This window comes from Rhinoraja longicauda, chromosome 23 (genome assembly GCF_053455715.1).
Source record: "Rhinoraja longicauda isolate Sanriku21f chromosome 23, sRhiLon1.1, whole genome shotgun sequence".
Taxonomy (NCBI): domain Eukaryota; kingdom Metazoa; phylum Chordata; class Chondrichthyes; order Rajiformes; family Arhynchobatidae; genus Rhinoraja; species Rhinoraja longicauda.
The window spans coordinates 33,552,824-33,569,873 of NC_135975.1; the positions used below are offsets into that span (position 1 = coordinate 33,552,824).

At 49.4% G+C, this 17,050-nt stretch overlaps 1 protein-coding gene across 3 annotated transcripts in view; it reads left to right on the plus strand.

The window, feature by feature from the left end:
- plekhg7 (pleckstrin homology domain containing, family G (with RhoGef domain) member 7) overlaps nucleotides 1-17,050 on the plus strand; it is a 79,406-nt gene that overhangs the window by 1,831 nt on the left and 60,525 nt on the right. The window lies entirely within an intron of this gene.

Here is a 17,050-nt window from a genome sequence, read left to right on the forward strand (position 1 = left end):
TTTGACTTTTCCTCTGGAAAATCATACTTGCATAGAAACATAGAAAATAGGTGGAGGAGGAGGCCATTCGGCCCTTCGAGCCAGCACCGCCATTCATTGTGATCATGGCTGATCATCCACAATCAATAACCCGTGCCTGTTTCTCCCCATATCCCTTGATTCCACTAGCCCCTAGAGCTCTACCTAACTCTCTCTTAAATCCATCCAGTGATTTGGCCTCCACTGCCCTCTGTGGCAGAGAATTCCACAAATTCACAACTCTCTGGGTGAAAAAGTTCCTTCTCACCTCAGTTTTAAATGGCCTCCCCTTTATTCTAAGACGGTGGCCCCTAGTTCTGGACTCCCCCAACATTGGGAACATTTTTCCTGCACCAATCTATCTAAAAACAAGCACAAACAAAGGGCTAGAGTAACTCGGCCGGTCTGAATATGGATGTTCTCCAGAGATGTTGCCTGACCCGCTGAGTAACTCCAGCACTTTCTTTTTTGTCAACCAGCATCATTGTGTAAGAAGGAACTGCAGATGCTGGTTTCAACCAAAGATAGACAAAAAGCTGGAGTAACTCAGCGGGACAGGCAGCATCTCTGGAGAGAAGGAATGGGTGACATTTCGGGTCGAGACCCTTCTTCAGACTGGTTAGGGATAAGGGAAACGAGAGATATAGGCGGTGATGTGGAGAGATAAAGAACGATGAATGAAAGACATGCAAAAAAAGTAATGCTGATAAAGGAAACGGGCCATTGTAAGCTGGTTGTATGGTGAAAATGAGAAGCTGGTGCGATTTGGGTGGGGGAGGGATAGAGAGAGAGAGGGAATGCCGGGGCTACTTGAAGTGAGAGAAATCAATATTCATACCGCTGGGCTGTAAACTGCCCAAGCGAAATATGAGATGCTGTTCCTCAAATTTGCGTTTAGTCTCACTCTGACAATGGAGGAGACCGAGGACAAAGGTCAGTGTGGGAATGAGAAGGAGAATTAAAATGTCCAGCAACCGGGAGATCAGGTTGGTTCACGTGGGCTGAGTGAAGGTGTTCAGCGAAACGATCGCCCAGTCTGCGTTAGGTCTCGCCGATGTATAAGAGTCCACATCTTGAACAACGGATACAGTAGAAGAGGTTGGAGGAGGTGCAACTGAACCTCTGCCTAACCTGTAAGGGCTGTTGAGATCCCTGGACAGAGTCGACGGGGGAGGTATAGTGACAGGTGCTGCATCTTCTGTGGTTGCAGTGAAAGGTACCTGGGGAGGGGGTGGGAAGGGATGAGTTCACCAGGGAGTTGTGGAGGGAACGGTCTCTGCGGAAGGCGGAAAAGGTGGAGATGGGGAAAATGTGGCTAGTGGTGGGATTCCGTTGGAGGTGGCAGAAATTTCGGAGGATTATGTGTTGTATGCGACGGCTGATGGGATGGAAGGGAAGGACTAGGGCCTCTGTCTCTGTTGCGACTAGGGAGAGGGGGAGCAAGGGCGGAGCTGCGGGGTATGAGGAGGCACGAGTGAGGGCCTCGGCCACGATGGGAGAGGGAAACCCATCTTCCCTAAAGAATGAGGATATCTTGGATGTTCTAGTATGGAACACCTCATCTTGGGCGCAGATGGGGCGGAGACGGAGGAATTGTGAGTAGGGGATAGAGTCTTTGCAGGAAGCAGGGTGTGAAGAAGTGTAGTCGAGATAGTTGTGGGAGTCAGTGGGTCTGTAATAGACGTCAGTCAATAGTCTATTTCTTGTGATGGAGACTGGGGTCAAGAAAGGGGAAGGAGGTGTCGGAGATGGTCCTAGTAAATTTGGGTGCAGGATGGAAATTGGTGGTGAAGTTGATGAAGTCCATGAGTTCTGCATGGGTGCAGGAGGTAGCACCGATGCAGTCATCAATGTAATGGAGATAGAGTTCGGGGATCGGGCCAGTGTGCGCCTGGAACAGGGATTGTTCAACGTAGCCTACAAAGAGGCAGGCATAGCTGGGGCCCATGCGGGTGCCCATAGCTACTCCCTGGACTTGGAGGAAGTGGGAGGAGTGGAAGGAGAAGTTGTTGAGGGTGAGGACTAGCTCTGTTAGGTGGAGTAGAGTGTAAGTAGAGGGAAATTGGATGGTTCTGCGGTCGAGGAAGAAACGGAGGGCTTTAAGGCCTTCCTGGTGGGGGATGGAGGTGTAGAGTGACTGAACGTCCACAGTAAAGATGAGGGAGTGGGGGCTTGGAAAGCAGAAGTCATTGAAGGGACGAAGGGCCTGTGAGGTGTCTTGGACATAGGTTGGGAGAGATTGGACCAGGAGGGATAGGATGGAGTCGAGGTGCGTGGAAATCATTTCCGTGGGACAGGAGCAGGCAGAAACAATGGGTCTGCCAGGGCAGTTGTGTTTGTGGATTTTGGGGAGAAGGTGAAAACGGGCTGTGCGGGGCTGGGAAAAGATAAGATTGGAGGCTATGGAAGGCCGACAGCCAGAAGTGTTGACATCAGTAATGGTGTTTGTGATTAAGGCCTGGCGCTCATCTGTGCGATCATGTAAGTTCCTGTTCTTTCTCTGTCTAGCCTATGTCGAAACAAAGAATCACTGATGCTGACTTATCCCAAAGATGGCCACATAATGAGGAACTTGGTGGGTCTGGAGAAAAGTGGCCACGTGCTCCCGCTCCACCAATGGCGGCCGCCAATGAACAACATGGCAGCACCCAGACTATGTTATTCCATTTTAGTGATGTTGTTCGAGGGATAAATGTTAGACAGGACTGTGAGGATAGTCTGGATGCTGCCATTTTGTTCATATCACAACTTTTTTATTGAGGGTAGACTTAGGGTTGAAAGTAGGGTTGCCAACTTCCTCACTCCCAAATACGGGACAGGGTGACGTCACCGCCCCGCGCCCCACGTGACCTCGCCCAGCCAGCGGCCACGTGCTCCCGCTCCACCAATGGCGGCCGCCATTGGTGGAGCGGGAGCACGTGGCCGCTGGCTGGGTGAGGTCACGTGCGGCGCGGGGCGGTGACGTCACCCTGTCCTGTATTTGGGAGTGAGGAAGTTGGCAATATCCTACTAATACGGGACAAGGGCGGTCCCGTACGGGACAAACCAACTTAGCCCAAAATACCGGGACAATTGGCAACCCTACTTGAAAGGTGCTAAATAAACACTGTTAAAAATACCCAGGAAAGATCTCAATCCAGTAGATTAATCAGTTTCACTTTCTACAAACTTTCTACAAACTTTCACTTTCAATTGTGGGGTTTCTTCAGCTGATCTTATTTACGTGTTGATTTTCTGTGACTATCCCAATTCAACCTAGCCTGGCAAAGGATGGAGAGATTGATTTAGACTTTAGAGATACACCACGTGGGTGAAAAGGCCCTTCGGCTCACCGAGTCCACGCCAACCAGCGATCCCCGCACAGTTAATGCAATCCTCCACACTCGGGACAATTTACAATTTTTTTCCAAAGCCCATTAACGTACAAACCTGTACGTCTTTGGAGTGTGACAATAGACAATAGGTGCAGGAGGAGGCCATTCGGCCCTTCGAGCCAGCACCGCCATTCAATGTGATCATGGCTGATCATTCTCAATCAGTACCCCGTTCCTGCCTTCTCCCCATACCCCCTGACTACGCTATCCTTAAGAGCTCTATCTAGCTCTCTCCTGAATGCATTCAGAGAATTGACCTCCACTGCCTTCTGAGGCAGAGAATTCCTCAGATTCACAACTCTCTGACTGAAAAAGTTTTTCCTCATCTCAGTTCTAAAAAAGTTTTTCCTCATCTCAGTTCTAAAAAAATGTGGGAGGAAACTGGAGCACCCAGAGAAAACCCACACAGGTCACGGGGAGAATGTACAAATTCTGAACAGACAGCGCTCATAGTAGGAATTGAACCCGGGTCTTTGGTGCTGTGAGGCAGCAGCTCTACCACTGCACCACTGTGTGTCGTTCCTTCTCCAGAGATGGGTGGATAGAATGCAAACAGGCCCTTTGGCCCATCTAGTCCATGCTGACTGTCAACCTACCCATTTACAGTAATCTATTCCAACTTCATTATTTCCATATTGTTATCAATCTCTCCCTCCTCCAGATTCTCCCGCTCGCTTACACAGAAGTGGCAATTTACAAAGACGTGCAGGTTTGTAGGTTAATTGGCTTGGTAAATGTAAAAATTGTTCCTAGTGGGTGTAGGATAGTGTTAATGTGCGGGGATCGCTGGTCGGCGCGGACCCGGTGGGACGAAGGGCCTGTTTCTGCGCTGTATCTCTAAAACGAAAAAAACTAAAAAAATAAAAAAAAATACAGCAACTAATTAACTTAACAACCCAGCATGTTTTGGGAATGTGGAGGGAAAATGGAGCATCGTGTGGTCAGAGAGAGAAAGCGTGCAAACTCCGCGCAGGCAGCACTGGTGGCAGGATTGAAGCCGGGTTTCTGGCACTGAGGGTCAGCAGCTCTCTGACTCTATGTCACTCTGCCACCACATGAAAGGAGGCCTTTTGGCCCATCGTGTCCTTGTAGACTCGTGGCAGAATCCCATTTCCCCACTAACGTTTCCATGTAATTTATCCTCTCTGCATTCTTATCAACTATATGTAATATGTCTTTGTGGTGGTGCAGCTGTCAGAGCTGTAGATTCATAGCATCAGAGACCCAAGTTCAATCTGGTTCTCGGGTGCTTTGCCCATTCTACCTGTGACTGCATAGGTTTCTCCGGGTGCTCTGATTTATAGACAATAGACAATAGGTGCAGGAGGAGGCCATTCGGCTCTTCGAGCCAGCACCACCATTCAATGTGATCATGGCTGATCATTCTCAATTAGTAGCCCGTTCCTGCCTTCTCCCCATTCCCCCTGACTCCGCTATCCTTAAGAGCTTTATCCAGCTCTCTCTGGAATGCATTCAGAGAATTGGCCTCCACTGCCTTCTGAGGCAGTGAATTCCACAGATTTACAACTCTCTGACTGAAAAAGTTTTTCCACATCTCCGTTCTAAATGGCCTACCCCTTATTCTTAAATTGTGGCCCCTGGTTCTTTACTCCCCCAACATTGGGAACATGTTTCCTGCCTCTAACGTGTCCAACCCCTTAATAATTTTATATGTTTCGATAAGATCCCCTCTCATCCTTCTAAATTCCAGTGTAAACAACCGTAGCCGCTCCAGTCTTTCAACATATGACAGTCCCGCCATCCCGGGGATTAACCTGGTGAACCTACGCTGCACGCCCTCAATAGCAAGAATATCCTTCCTCAAATTTGGAGACCAAAACTGCACACAGTACTCCAGGTGCGATCTCACTAGGGCCCTGCACAACTGCAGAAGGACCTCTTTGCTCCTATACTCAACTCCTCTTGTTATGAAGGCCAACATTCCATTGGCTTTCTTCACTGCCTGCTGTACCTGCATGCTTCCTTTCAGTGACCGATGCACTAGGACACCAAGATCTCGTTGTACGTCCCCTGTTCCTAACTTGACACCATTCAGATAATAATCTGATTTCCTCCTACATCGCAAAGATAGACAGGTTTGTAGCTTAATTGGCCTCTTTAAATTGCACCTAGCAGGAAGGGAGTGGTTGCAATGCCACGATACGACAAAATTTTATTCATCTCCGAAGGGAAATTGTTCTGCCGACAATCACAACACACAAGGTACATGAATACTTGAATTTAAAAGTGAAAACAAAAAGAAAAAGACGAGCGACTTTGGCTGGCTGCCATGGGCACAGCGCCTTCACTGGAACAAACGAATAAACAAAGCAGGCTTATCCCCTGGGCAGAGGATTCTAAACTAGAGTGCCCCCCAGTCCCCCACAGCGGGTCCCCCTGTCGCTCACGGCGGTCCCCCCATGCCAGTTCCCCATTGTCTGCCCCTTCCCCTCCCCCCCCCCCACGCTCATCGATCGCGAGGCCCCACTGCTGCCGATGAGGCTCCCGCTGCGGCGTGTCCCGCTGCCGAGGCTGCCATCGCCACCACCGCTGAGGCTCCTTCGGCCCAGACAGGCCTCGCCGCCCGGCTTCTCCGCAGTCCCCTGGAAGGCCTGTGGGGGTGAGTCGGGCCTACCGGGGCGCGTTCTGGTCTTCAGTCGTCGATCGGTGGGTGGATCGGGCAAATGCGGGACAACATAGAACTAGTGCGAACGGCTGAGCGATGGTCGGCGTGGACTTGGTGGGCCGCGGGGCCTGTTTCCACACTGTATCTCCAAACTAAACTCTTTCACAGATAGTGCCACTCGCCTACATACCAGGGTATTCACCTATCCACAGGCACGTCTTCCACCGGAGGAAACTCACTTGGTCAGAGGGGGAATAAATAGATAGCTCCTGAGATCAAGATTGAACCTGGGTTTCTGGCACACCGTAAAGTCATACAATCGGAATATGTGGACACAAAATGCTGGAGTAACTCAGCGGGCCAGGCAGCATCTCAGGAGAGAAAGAATGGGTGACGTTTCGGATCAGATGAAGAAGGGTCTCGACCCAAAACGTCGCCCATTCCTTCTCTCCCGAGATGCTGCCTGGCCCGCTGAGTTACTACAGCATTTTGTGTCTACCTTCAATTTGAACCAGCATCTGCAGTTATTTTCCTACACAATCGGAATATGATGTTCTGAAGGGTGTGTGATCTGGTCTTGCATGGATGCCAGCAAGCTCACAGGCTATTTTCCTGTCTGCCTTTGAAGCCAGTAGTTTGTTGCATTACTTGTGAGCACCTTGACAATGCTGGAGGAACTCAGCAGGTCAGACAGCTTCTGTGGAGGGAATGGCCAGGTGGTTCTTCAGGTCGAGACCCTTCTTCAGGCTTCCATCGCTTGTCCATACCCTCCACAGATGCTGTAGATCCTTGTGTCTCTTGAAGATGTGCACTGTGATGTTGTGGCCATCCTCATTTAGTCTTTAGAGACACAATACCGAAACACACTCGGGACAATTTACAAAATGTACCGAAGCCAATTAAACCTGCGTGTCTTTGGAGTGTTGGAGGAAACCGGAGATCCTGGAGAAAATCCACGCTGGTCACGGGGAGAACGTACAAACTCTGTACAGACAACACCCATGGTCAATAGACAATAGACAATAGATGCAGGAGTAGGCTATTCGGCCCTTCAAGCCTGCAATGCCATTCACCGTAGATCATCCACACTCAATACCCCGTTCCTGCCTTCTCCCCATATCCCTCGACTCCACTATCATTAAGAGCTCTTTCTAACTCTTCCTAGTCCTAGTCAGGATGGAACCTGGGTCTCTGGTGCTGTAAGGCAGCAACTCTACCGCTGCGCCACCGTGCCATTCCTCCCTCGTTGTCCCTGTACTTTCCCGAGAACAAAGATTAACTTTGACAGTCTAACCCAGGAAACGAATATCAGTGATAGGAAAAAAAACCTTTGACCAAGGATAGACCATTTGCTTTATAATGGTCGGGGAGGTGACAAGCTGTCAATATGCAGTTAATTATTGGCAGGAGAAATTTATGAGCAAATGTTTAAAGTATTCTTGTGACAAAAATGTTTTTTTCTTATCCTGGATAAGTTCAAAATTGGCCCCTTTACTGTTGTTTTTTAAAAAAAGTGATAAACCTTTATGACATTTGGGTTCTTTATCGTTAAAAACATCATGTGAAAGATTAACACTCCAGAGTTACACTACGCTGCCAAAATGAAGTTCTTTTCTTGAGAAAATGGAAAATATTTATTTAAAATGTAACCTGGACCATATCCATTGCAAAATCTGAAAACTGCAATGCATTGGGTGATGTCTTGGAGTTTGTCTTCATATGGTGAAGTGAAGTTTGTCTTCATATGGCCAGTGGACTGAACATTGAATTCTCTGGTTTTAAGTGACATCTTGGGCGGTCACAGTGGCGCAGCGGTTGAGTTGCTGCCTTACAGCGAATGCAGCGCCGGAGACCCCAGGTTCGATCCCGACTACGGGTGCTGTCTGTACGGAGTTTGTACGTTCTCCCCGTGACCTGCGTGGGTTTTCTCCGAGATCTTCGGTTTCCTCCCACACTCCAAAGACGTGCAGGTTTGTAGGTTAATTGGCTCAGTAAATGTAAAAATTGTCCCTAGTGTGTGTAGGATAGTGTTGGTTTGCGGGGATCGCTGGTCGGCGCGGACCTGGTGGGCCGAAGGGCCTGTTTCCGCGCTGTATCTCTAATCTAAACTAAGTGATATCTCTCCCTACCCACTCTCTCTTTCATGTGTCTCTGACCCCGCCCACCCCAATGTGCACCCATTTCTCCCACCAAGCCCCCCCTCCCCCCCCGTGACCCTTTAATCAAAATCCCTCCTTCTGGCTTTACATTTCACTCCTCTTCTCCCCTTATCTGACACCCTTTTGTCCACTTTTTACCTCTAACCTTTGTCACTTATTGCCCCCAACTGCAAATCAAACCCTCCTTGCCCATCTCCACCTAGAGCAGGAAGGATCTCCAGATGCTGGTTTACGTCAAAGATGGACACAAATTGCTGGAGTATCTCGGCGGGTCAGGCAGCATCTCTGGCGAGAAGGAAGTGGTGATGTTTCAGGTCGAGACTCTTCTTCAGACTGGGAGTCAAGATAGAGGGGAAACTACCCTCGAACTGAGACATCACCCATTCCTTCTCACCAGAGATGCTGCCTGTCCTGCCAGCATTTTGTGTCTATCTTCCACCTTTCGCTTGCCAAGCTCTGTCCTGTCCCAACCTCTCTTTCCCCGCTTTCTCCTCCCTACTACAATCAATCTGAAGAAGGGTCTGTAGAATCTGAGGGCGGCACGGTGGCGCAGCGGTAGAGTTGCTGCCTCACAGCGCCAGAGACCTGTGTTCAATCCTGACTACGGGCGCTGAGTTTGTACGTTCTCCCCGTGACCTGCGTGGGTTTTCTCCGGGATCTCCGGTTTCCTCCCACACTCCAAAGACGCACAGGCTTGTAGGTTGGTTGGCTTGATAAAGATTGTAAATGATCCTTAGTGTGTAGGATAGTGTTAGTGTGAGGGGCGATCGCTGGTGGGAGCGTACTCGAAGGGCCTGTTTCCGCGCTGTATCTGTAAACCGACCTAAAATATCAGTGGTTGGTGCTGCTCAACTCCATGAGAGAGATGTGACTCTCAATGATGTAGAAAGTAAGTCTCACAGATCATCTAAAGCCAGAATTGTCTACCTGTCACCACCGCCCCCTTGTTTTGTCTCTGTTGCACTTAATTGGCACAGTGTGGTCTTTTTAGGAAAAGGCTGCGTGACATCTCTCTAGATATTTTGAACTGGAATTTGCATTTGGGTGAACAAACATCCCAAGTGATTGTTCATCTGGGCGTGGGTCTTAATCTAAAGTAATTACAAGTGACAGACTTGCCTCAGCTTTTACGTCAGTATAAGTTGTGTGTTTAGTATTGCGCATAGACTGAAGGAACTGGAGATGCTGGTTTACCAAAAAAAAAAGATACAAAGTTCTGGAGTAACGTTGCGGGTCAGGCATTATCTCTGGAGAACATGGATAGGCAACGTTTCAGGTCGGGGTGAGACTCGTCCTTGATTATGATGCTGGCCTTGCTGAGGCAGCGTGAGGTGTAGATGGAGTCAATGGAAGGCAGGTTGGTTGGTGACGGTCTGGGCTGCGTCCACAATTCTCTGCAATTTCTTGCGGCCTTGGATGGAGCTGTTTCCAAACCGTGCTGCGATGCATCCCGATAAAATACTTTTCACGGCGAATCTGTAGAAGCACATCTGTGGAATGTGCATCATAAACCCTGTCCATAGAACATCCACCTGGAGTGAGTCTGGGGTGCACTGTAGGCCCGGACGCTGTAGGCCCGGACGCTGTAGGCCAGGGGGCATTGTAGGCCCGGACGCTGTAGGCCCGGATGCTGTCGGCCCGGGGGACATTGTAGGCCCGGACGCTGTAGGCCCGGACACTGTAGGCCCAGAAGCTGTAGGCCCGGGGGGCATTGTAGGCCCGGACACTGTAGGCCCCGGGGGCATTGTAGGCCCGGACACTATAGGCCCGGACGCTGTAGGCCCGGGGGACATTGTAGGCCCGGATGCTGTAGGCCCGGACGCTATAGGCCCGGAGGGCAGTGTAGGCCCGGAGGGCATTGTAGGCCCGGACACTGTAGGCCCGGACGCTGTAGGCCCGGGGGGCATTGTAGGCCCGGACACTGTAGGCCCAGGGGGCATTGTAGGCCCGGACACTGTAGGTCCCATCCACTGTCTCTACTGTGAGTGCACCAGCTGCAAAGGGTCACAATCCCTTAAGATCCCTCTGACAGCATCTCATAAACCAGCAAACTCTGGAGGTGACAGATGAATAACGTATGTGAACATCATCAGGCTTTAGCCCTTCTTCAAGTAAGTCACTGCCCCGAATTGAATAATTATCTCTGCTTTCAGTTTAGTTTATTGTCATATTTACCGAGGTACAGTGAAAGTTTTTGTTGCGTGCTCACCAGTCAGTGGAAAGACGATACATGATTACAATCAAGCCATCCACAGTGTACAGATACGTGATAAGGGAATAAGGTTTAGTGCAAGGGAAAGCCAGTAAAGTCTGATCAAAGATAGACCGAGGGTCTCCAGTGAGGTAGATAGTAGTTCAGCACTGCTCTCTGGTTGTGGTACAATGGTTCAGTTGCCTGATAACAGCTGGGAAGAAACTGTCCCTGAATCTGAGGTGTGCGTTTTCACATCTCTGTACCTTTTACCCGATGGGAGAGGGGAGGAGAAGGAGTGGCCAGGGTGCGACTGGTCCTTGATGATGCTGCTGGCCTTGCCGAGGCAGCGCGAGGTATAAATGGAGTCAATGGTAGGGAGGTTGGTTTGTGTGATGGTCTGGGCTGCTCTATTGCTTGACTGTTGGATCAAAAGCCACATGAGGTGGTGAGAAGGGCAAGAGTGACTAAAGAAGGTGGTGTTACTGAGGTAAGATCGTAAGGAGCTTCATAGGATAGACGTTGAGGTGTTTTCACTTGTGGGAGAGCCACAAGCAAGGGAACGTAGCGGCTGAATTGGTATTAGTTTATTATTGTCACGTGTACTGAGATACAAAGGGGAAAAGGTATCACAAATGCTGGAGTAACTCAGCGGGTCAGGCAGCATCTCTGGAGAGAAGGAATGGGTGACGTCTCGACCCGAAATGTCACCCATTCCTTCTCTCCAGAGATGCTGCCTGACCCGCTGAGTTACCCAGCATTTTGTGATACCTTCGATTTGTACCAGCATCTGCAGTTATTTTCCTACAAAGGGGAAAAGATTGTTTTGCCTGCCATCCAGGCAAATCATACTATACTATATGTGCCAGAGCTACTACACTCCAAACTCTCCCAGCTGACTGTGCCTGAACCCCTCTGTCAGTGGATCATCAACTTCCTGACAGACAGGAAGCAGCATGTGATGCTGGGAAAGCACATCTCGGACCCGCAGACCCTCAGCATAGGAGCACCGCAAGGCTGCGTACTCTCCCCTCTCCTTTACTCTCTCTACACCAACGACTGCACCTCCACAGACTCCTCTGTCGAGCTCCTCAAGTTTGCGGATGACACAACCCTGATTGGACTGATCCAGGATGGGTAGGAATCTGCCTACAGACAGGAAGTGACACAGCTGGCATCCTGGTGCCATCGCAACAACCTGGAGCTCAATGCTCTCAAGACAGTGGAACTAATTGTAGACTTTAGAAGAGCTCCCTCTCCCCTCCCCCCACTCACCATCAACAACAACACAGTCACATCTGTGGAGTCATTTAAGTTCCTTGGAACCATCATCTCCAGGGACATTAAATGGGCGGCCACCATCGACTCCACAGTCACAAAGGCCCAACAGAGGATGTACTTCCTGTGGCAACTGAGGAAACACAATCTGCCACAGGCAATGATGGTCCAATTCTATACTGCTATCATTGAGTCCGTCCTCACCTTCTCCATCATGGTCTGGTTTGGCTCAGCCACCAAGCACGACATCCGGAGGCTGTTGCAAATCATTCGATCAGCTGAGAAGGATGTTGGCTGCAACTTTCCCACCATTGCCGAACTGTGCACTGCAAGGGCCAGGAAGTGAGCGGGCAAGATCATCTCTGACCCCTCTCACCCTGGCCACAAACTCTTTGAAGCACTTCCCTCTGGAAGGCAACTCCGGACTGTCAAAGCAGCCACAGCCAGACATAAAAACAGCTTTTTTTCCACGAGCAGTAGCTCTACTCAACAACCAAAAGTCAGTAGCCTCCTTTTGCTCTGGTTTATTTCACTCACCGTAATGTTGTATTCTTAATGTTTTAATGTTTTATGCTTATTCTTAATTGTTGACTGTATGTTCGTGTTGTTACTTGTGAGCGGAGCACCAAGGCACATTCCTTGTATGTGCACATACTTGGCCAAAAAACTCATTCATCCATTCATTCATTCATTCATTCATTCATTCATCCATTCATTCATTCATTCATTCATTCATTCATTCATTCATTCATTCATTCATTCATTCAATCATTGGTCTGTGGGGCAGAAGCAGACTGAAACAATGGGTCTTCCAGGGCAGTCCTGTTTGTGGATTTTGGGAAGGAGATGGGAGTGGGCAGTACAGGGCTTGGGGACGGTAATGTTGGAGGCTGTGGAGAGAGATCGACAGAGGTTTGGAGATCAGTAATGGTCTGGCAGATGATGGCCTGGTGTTCAACTGTGAGGGTCATGGACACGGGGTTGGTATGAGATGGTGTCTGAGAGTGGGCGCCTGGCCTCGGCACGGAAGAGGCCAGCCCGCTAGACTACATCAGCATCTCTCTCCCTTGTCGATAGTTTCGTTTAGACATACAGCGTGGAATTGCTGTCAAGAATTTTTATCGTTCTTGTCAAGAATTCCAGCAACATAGAAAATAGGTGCAGGAGGAGGCCATTCGGCCCTTCGAGCCAGCACCGCCATTCATTGTGATCATGGCTGATCATCCACAATCGATAACCCGTGCCTGCCTTCACCCCATATCCCTTGATTCCACTTGCCCCTGGAGCTCTATCTAACTCTCTCTTAAATCCATCCAGTGATTTGGCCTCCACTGCCCTCTGTGGCAGAGAATTCCACAAATTCACAACTCTCTGGGTGAAAAAGTTCCTTCTCACCTCAGTTTTAAATGGCCTCCCCTTTATTCGAAGACTGTGGCCCCTGGTTCTGGACTCGCCCAACATTGGGAACACTTTTCCTGCATCTAGCTTGTCCAGTCCTTTTATAATTTTATATGTCTCTATAAGATCCCCTCTCATCCTTCTAAACTCCAGTGAATACAAGCCTAGTCTTTTCAATCTTTCCTCGTATGACAGTCCCGCCATCCCATGGACCAATCTCGTGAACCTATGCTGCACTACATGGATGAAGTTACCTTTTCATTTCAAATACTGATGTCCACACACGTTTCACAGACAAGCACAGATAGCATACTCCTATCATTTATCCATGATACCACTCCACCATGCCCCATATCCTCCCTGACCTGGTGTGTCCAGATATAATCTGAGTGCTCCACTTAAGGCTCTTAAACGTTGAATAGCTGCTGTTCCCCTCAGCTATTGCCTGATATTGAGGGTGTTTAGTTCAGTTTAGAGATACAGCGCGGAAACAGGCCCGGCCAGCGATCCCCGCACATTGACACTAAGTTACGCAATTTATTATTATACCACGCCAATTAACCTGTACATCTTGAGTGTGGGAGGAAGCCGGAGAAAACCCACGCAGGTCACGGGGAGAACATACAGGATGGAACCCGGGTCTCTGGCGTTGTAAGGCAGCAACTCTACCGCTGCGCCACCATGCCTCAATGTATAATAACAATGTTGGAATTGTTACTGAGTGTGTGTTCAGAGGAGGTGAGATTGGACTGGGCAAGGGGAGTGGAGAAGTCGAGACAGTTAATGTTGTTCCGGCAGTTGGAAATAAAAGTATCCGGAGAGGAGTGTGGGCCAGCAGGGGGAGTCCATGAGGAGGAGGAGGTGGAATGGTGGAGATGGGAGGAGGGGGCTTCACTGGGAGGTGAGGACGCCTTGCTAGAGAAGTAAGCCTGGAGTCGGAGGTGATGGATATAGAACACAATACCACGATGGGCACGGAACCTGTCGAGGCGCAGCTATAGGGGTACCAAGGTGAGGCCTCTACTGAGGACGGGCTGCTCTGCATTGGGCTGTGGGAGGTTGGGGCTGGATGGTGGGAACTTGACAGGGGCTTAGGGCTGCGGTCAGACCCAGAGTCTGAGGTGGGGGGAGGGAGGATGGGGGCTCAGAGGGGAGGGGGTGTGAGGGGGAGTTCAGGGATGAGGGGGAGGTATGAGAAGTGGCATGGTTGGCACAGGGGGAAGGGCAGCAGGGCATGATGGTGTCAGTGTTGGGGAGCCCCATTGTGTGGGGGTAGACCTCTGACTCACTGGGAGCTTCGTGCCCATGAAGGTTAATGCAGTCACAGGGCAGGTGGGTGGAGGAGGAAGGGTAGTGGGGGACTCTCGGAGTGATGAAGTGATGATCCACTCATTTCACTGAACTCGGTGGAAAACCGGCCTTGCCTGTGAACCGGTCGACATCCAGACAAAATGCATAATGGCTTGGTGCAGCAGAGGTGCGGCATGCTGGCACAGCGGTGGAGTCGCTGCCTCACAGCGCCAGAGACCCGCGTTCGATCCTGACCACGGGTGCTGTCTGTACGGAGTTTGTACATTCCCCCCGTGACCACGTTGGTTTTCTCCGGGTGCTCCGGTTTCCTCCCACACTCCAAAGACGTACAGGTTTGTTGGTTAATTGGCTTCTGTAAACATTGTAAATTGTCCCTGGTGTGTGTAGGATAGTGTTAGTGTGCGGGGATCGCTGGGCGATGCAGGCTCAGTGGGCCGAAGGGCCTGTTTCCCCGCTGTATCTCTAGAAACGAAAACTAAACATAAAATCAGTGTACAGTACATTTGTAAAAGACCAAAGCTTAATTAAATATTGATCTACAAATAAGGTTAACCAAAAAAGCTTTCAATGATCTCACCGGGATATCTCAAAACACTTCGCAGTCAGTGGATTTAGTTCAGCTTTAGTTTAGTTTGTAGATACAGCTCAGAGACGGGCCCTTCAGCCCACCGAGTCCGCACCATCCACCAATCCCCGTACACTAACACTATCCTACACACGAGGGACAATTGACAATCTTTACCGAAGACAATTAACGTACAAACCTGCACGTCTTTGGAGTGTGGGAGGAAACCAGAGCACCCGAGGAAAACCCACGCGGTCACGGGGAGAACGTACAAACTCTGTACAGACAGCACCCGTAGTCAGGATCCAACCCGAGTCTCTGGCGCTGTAGGGCAGCAACTCTGCTGCTACACCACCGTGTATTCACCGTGGGAATCATGGTGCCCACTTTACAGCCAGCAGGTTTGGACAGTCCAATGAAGACCTTGGATCGGTTTGGGGCTACTATGGAGCGATCCCCTGCTATTCTTCAACGGGCATCACGAGTCCCTTTACTTTGTCGTAGATACACAGGCAAAAGCACAGTTCCAATTCATCTGAAACTTCAGTTCTCCACTGACAGGTTGCCTAGGCTGCAACTCTTGCGTGTTATGGAAGGACTTTAACCTTCCAACTCGGCTCTGAGTCAGCAAGTGATAATGAGTTATTGCACACTACAAGCATCTACCTCTCACCTCGCAACTTGCCAACAAAGATTGAAGATAGAACTTGAGTATAAAGTGGTGAGACAAAGGCAACACAGTGGCACAGTGGTAGAGTTGTTGCCTTACAGCGCCCGAGACCCGGATTCCATCCTGACTACGGGGGCTGTCTGTACGGAGTTTGTACGTTCTCCCTGTGACCGCGTGGGTTTCCTCCGGGCGTTCCGGTTTCCTTCCACTCTCAAAAGGCGTACAGGTTTGTAGGTTAATTGGCTTCAGTAAAATTGTAAATTGTCCCTCGTGTGCAGGATAGGTCTAGTGTACGGGCGATCGCTGGTCGGCACGGACTCAGCGGGTAGAAGGGCCTGTTTCCACACTGTATCTCTGAAGTCTAAACTTTCCATTGCATGTGCACAGAAACATAATTAAATTTACAAATCTGAGTTTTGGATTAATTCTTTGCATGGCACCGTACAAAAATGGCAATTTTGGTCCTGGGTGTTTGGAACTATACAAGCAGTCCACGTGTTTGGTTCAGATTTGTGCCAGCCTATTCTGACCATTGTACCTAGTATTTTAAGATTGTCTTTGGAATCCTAATTTAACATATGTACTCAGGACTGTGATCAGCAACTGTTTCTATTTGAACTTAAGTTTATTTCAACAACAGGCTTCCTAAGAGAGTTAGATAGAGCTCTAGGGGCTAGCGGAATCAAGGGGTATGGGGAGAAGGCAGGCACAGGTTATTGATTGTGGATGATCACAATGAATGTGATCCAAGGGCCAGATGGCCTCCTCCTGCACCTATTTTCTATGTTTCTATGACAGTGCTAGTGTACAGGGTGATTGTCGGTCAGTGCGGACAAAGGGCCTATTTCCACGCTGTATCATGTCTAAAGTCTAACTCGGTGGGTCGGGCAGTATCTCTGGAGAAAAGGAATAGGTGACAATTTGGGTCAGGACATCGTGTCTCTCTAGTAGACTTCTATTATTCAGTTTTATCTTGGACAAGAGCAATAACCACTCTGTCCAGAATAATATTTGTCAACAAATTTAAAAGGTTAGTTCTTTGTGAGGAAAAATATGGACTGATGTATGATATAATTTTGTTAACCCGTTGTTAAACTGCAGCTCCTGTGGTCGGTGTTATTCCATTTGAACATTTTGGTTCCACATTTATTATGGAAACAGGAACAAGGATTTACATCTTGCTTCCCAATAATGTTGGTGGTGTATCTCGAACTTAGTCCTTCTGGCTCTTCAGCCTAGTTTCCTTTCCTCCAAACACCTTGTGGTTGCTTAAAGGCACAAAGTGGCTTTTCCAAACACCAGGTGATCAAAACGCCTGACACAGAGCAACACTACAAAGTCTGACCTGACTTGAGGGAAGCCACATCGCACCTATGTGTAAGGTCACAGTCATATAGCGTGGAAACAGACACCCTTCGTCCCAGCTTGCTCTCCACCTTGGTCTTCCTGAAGCCTAATTA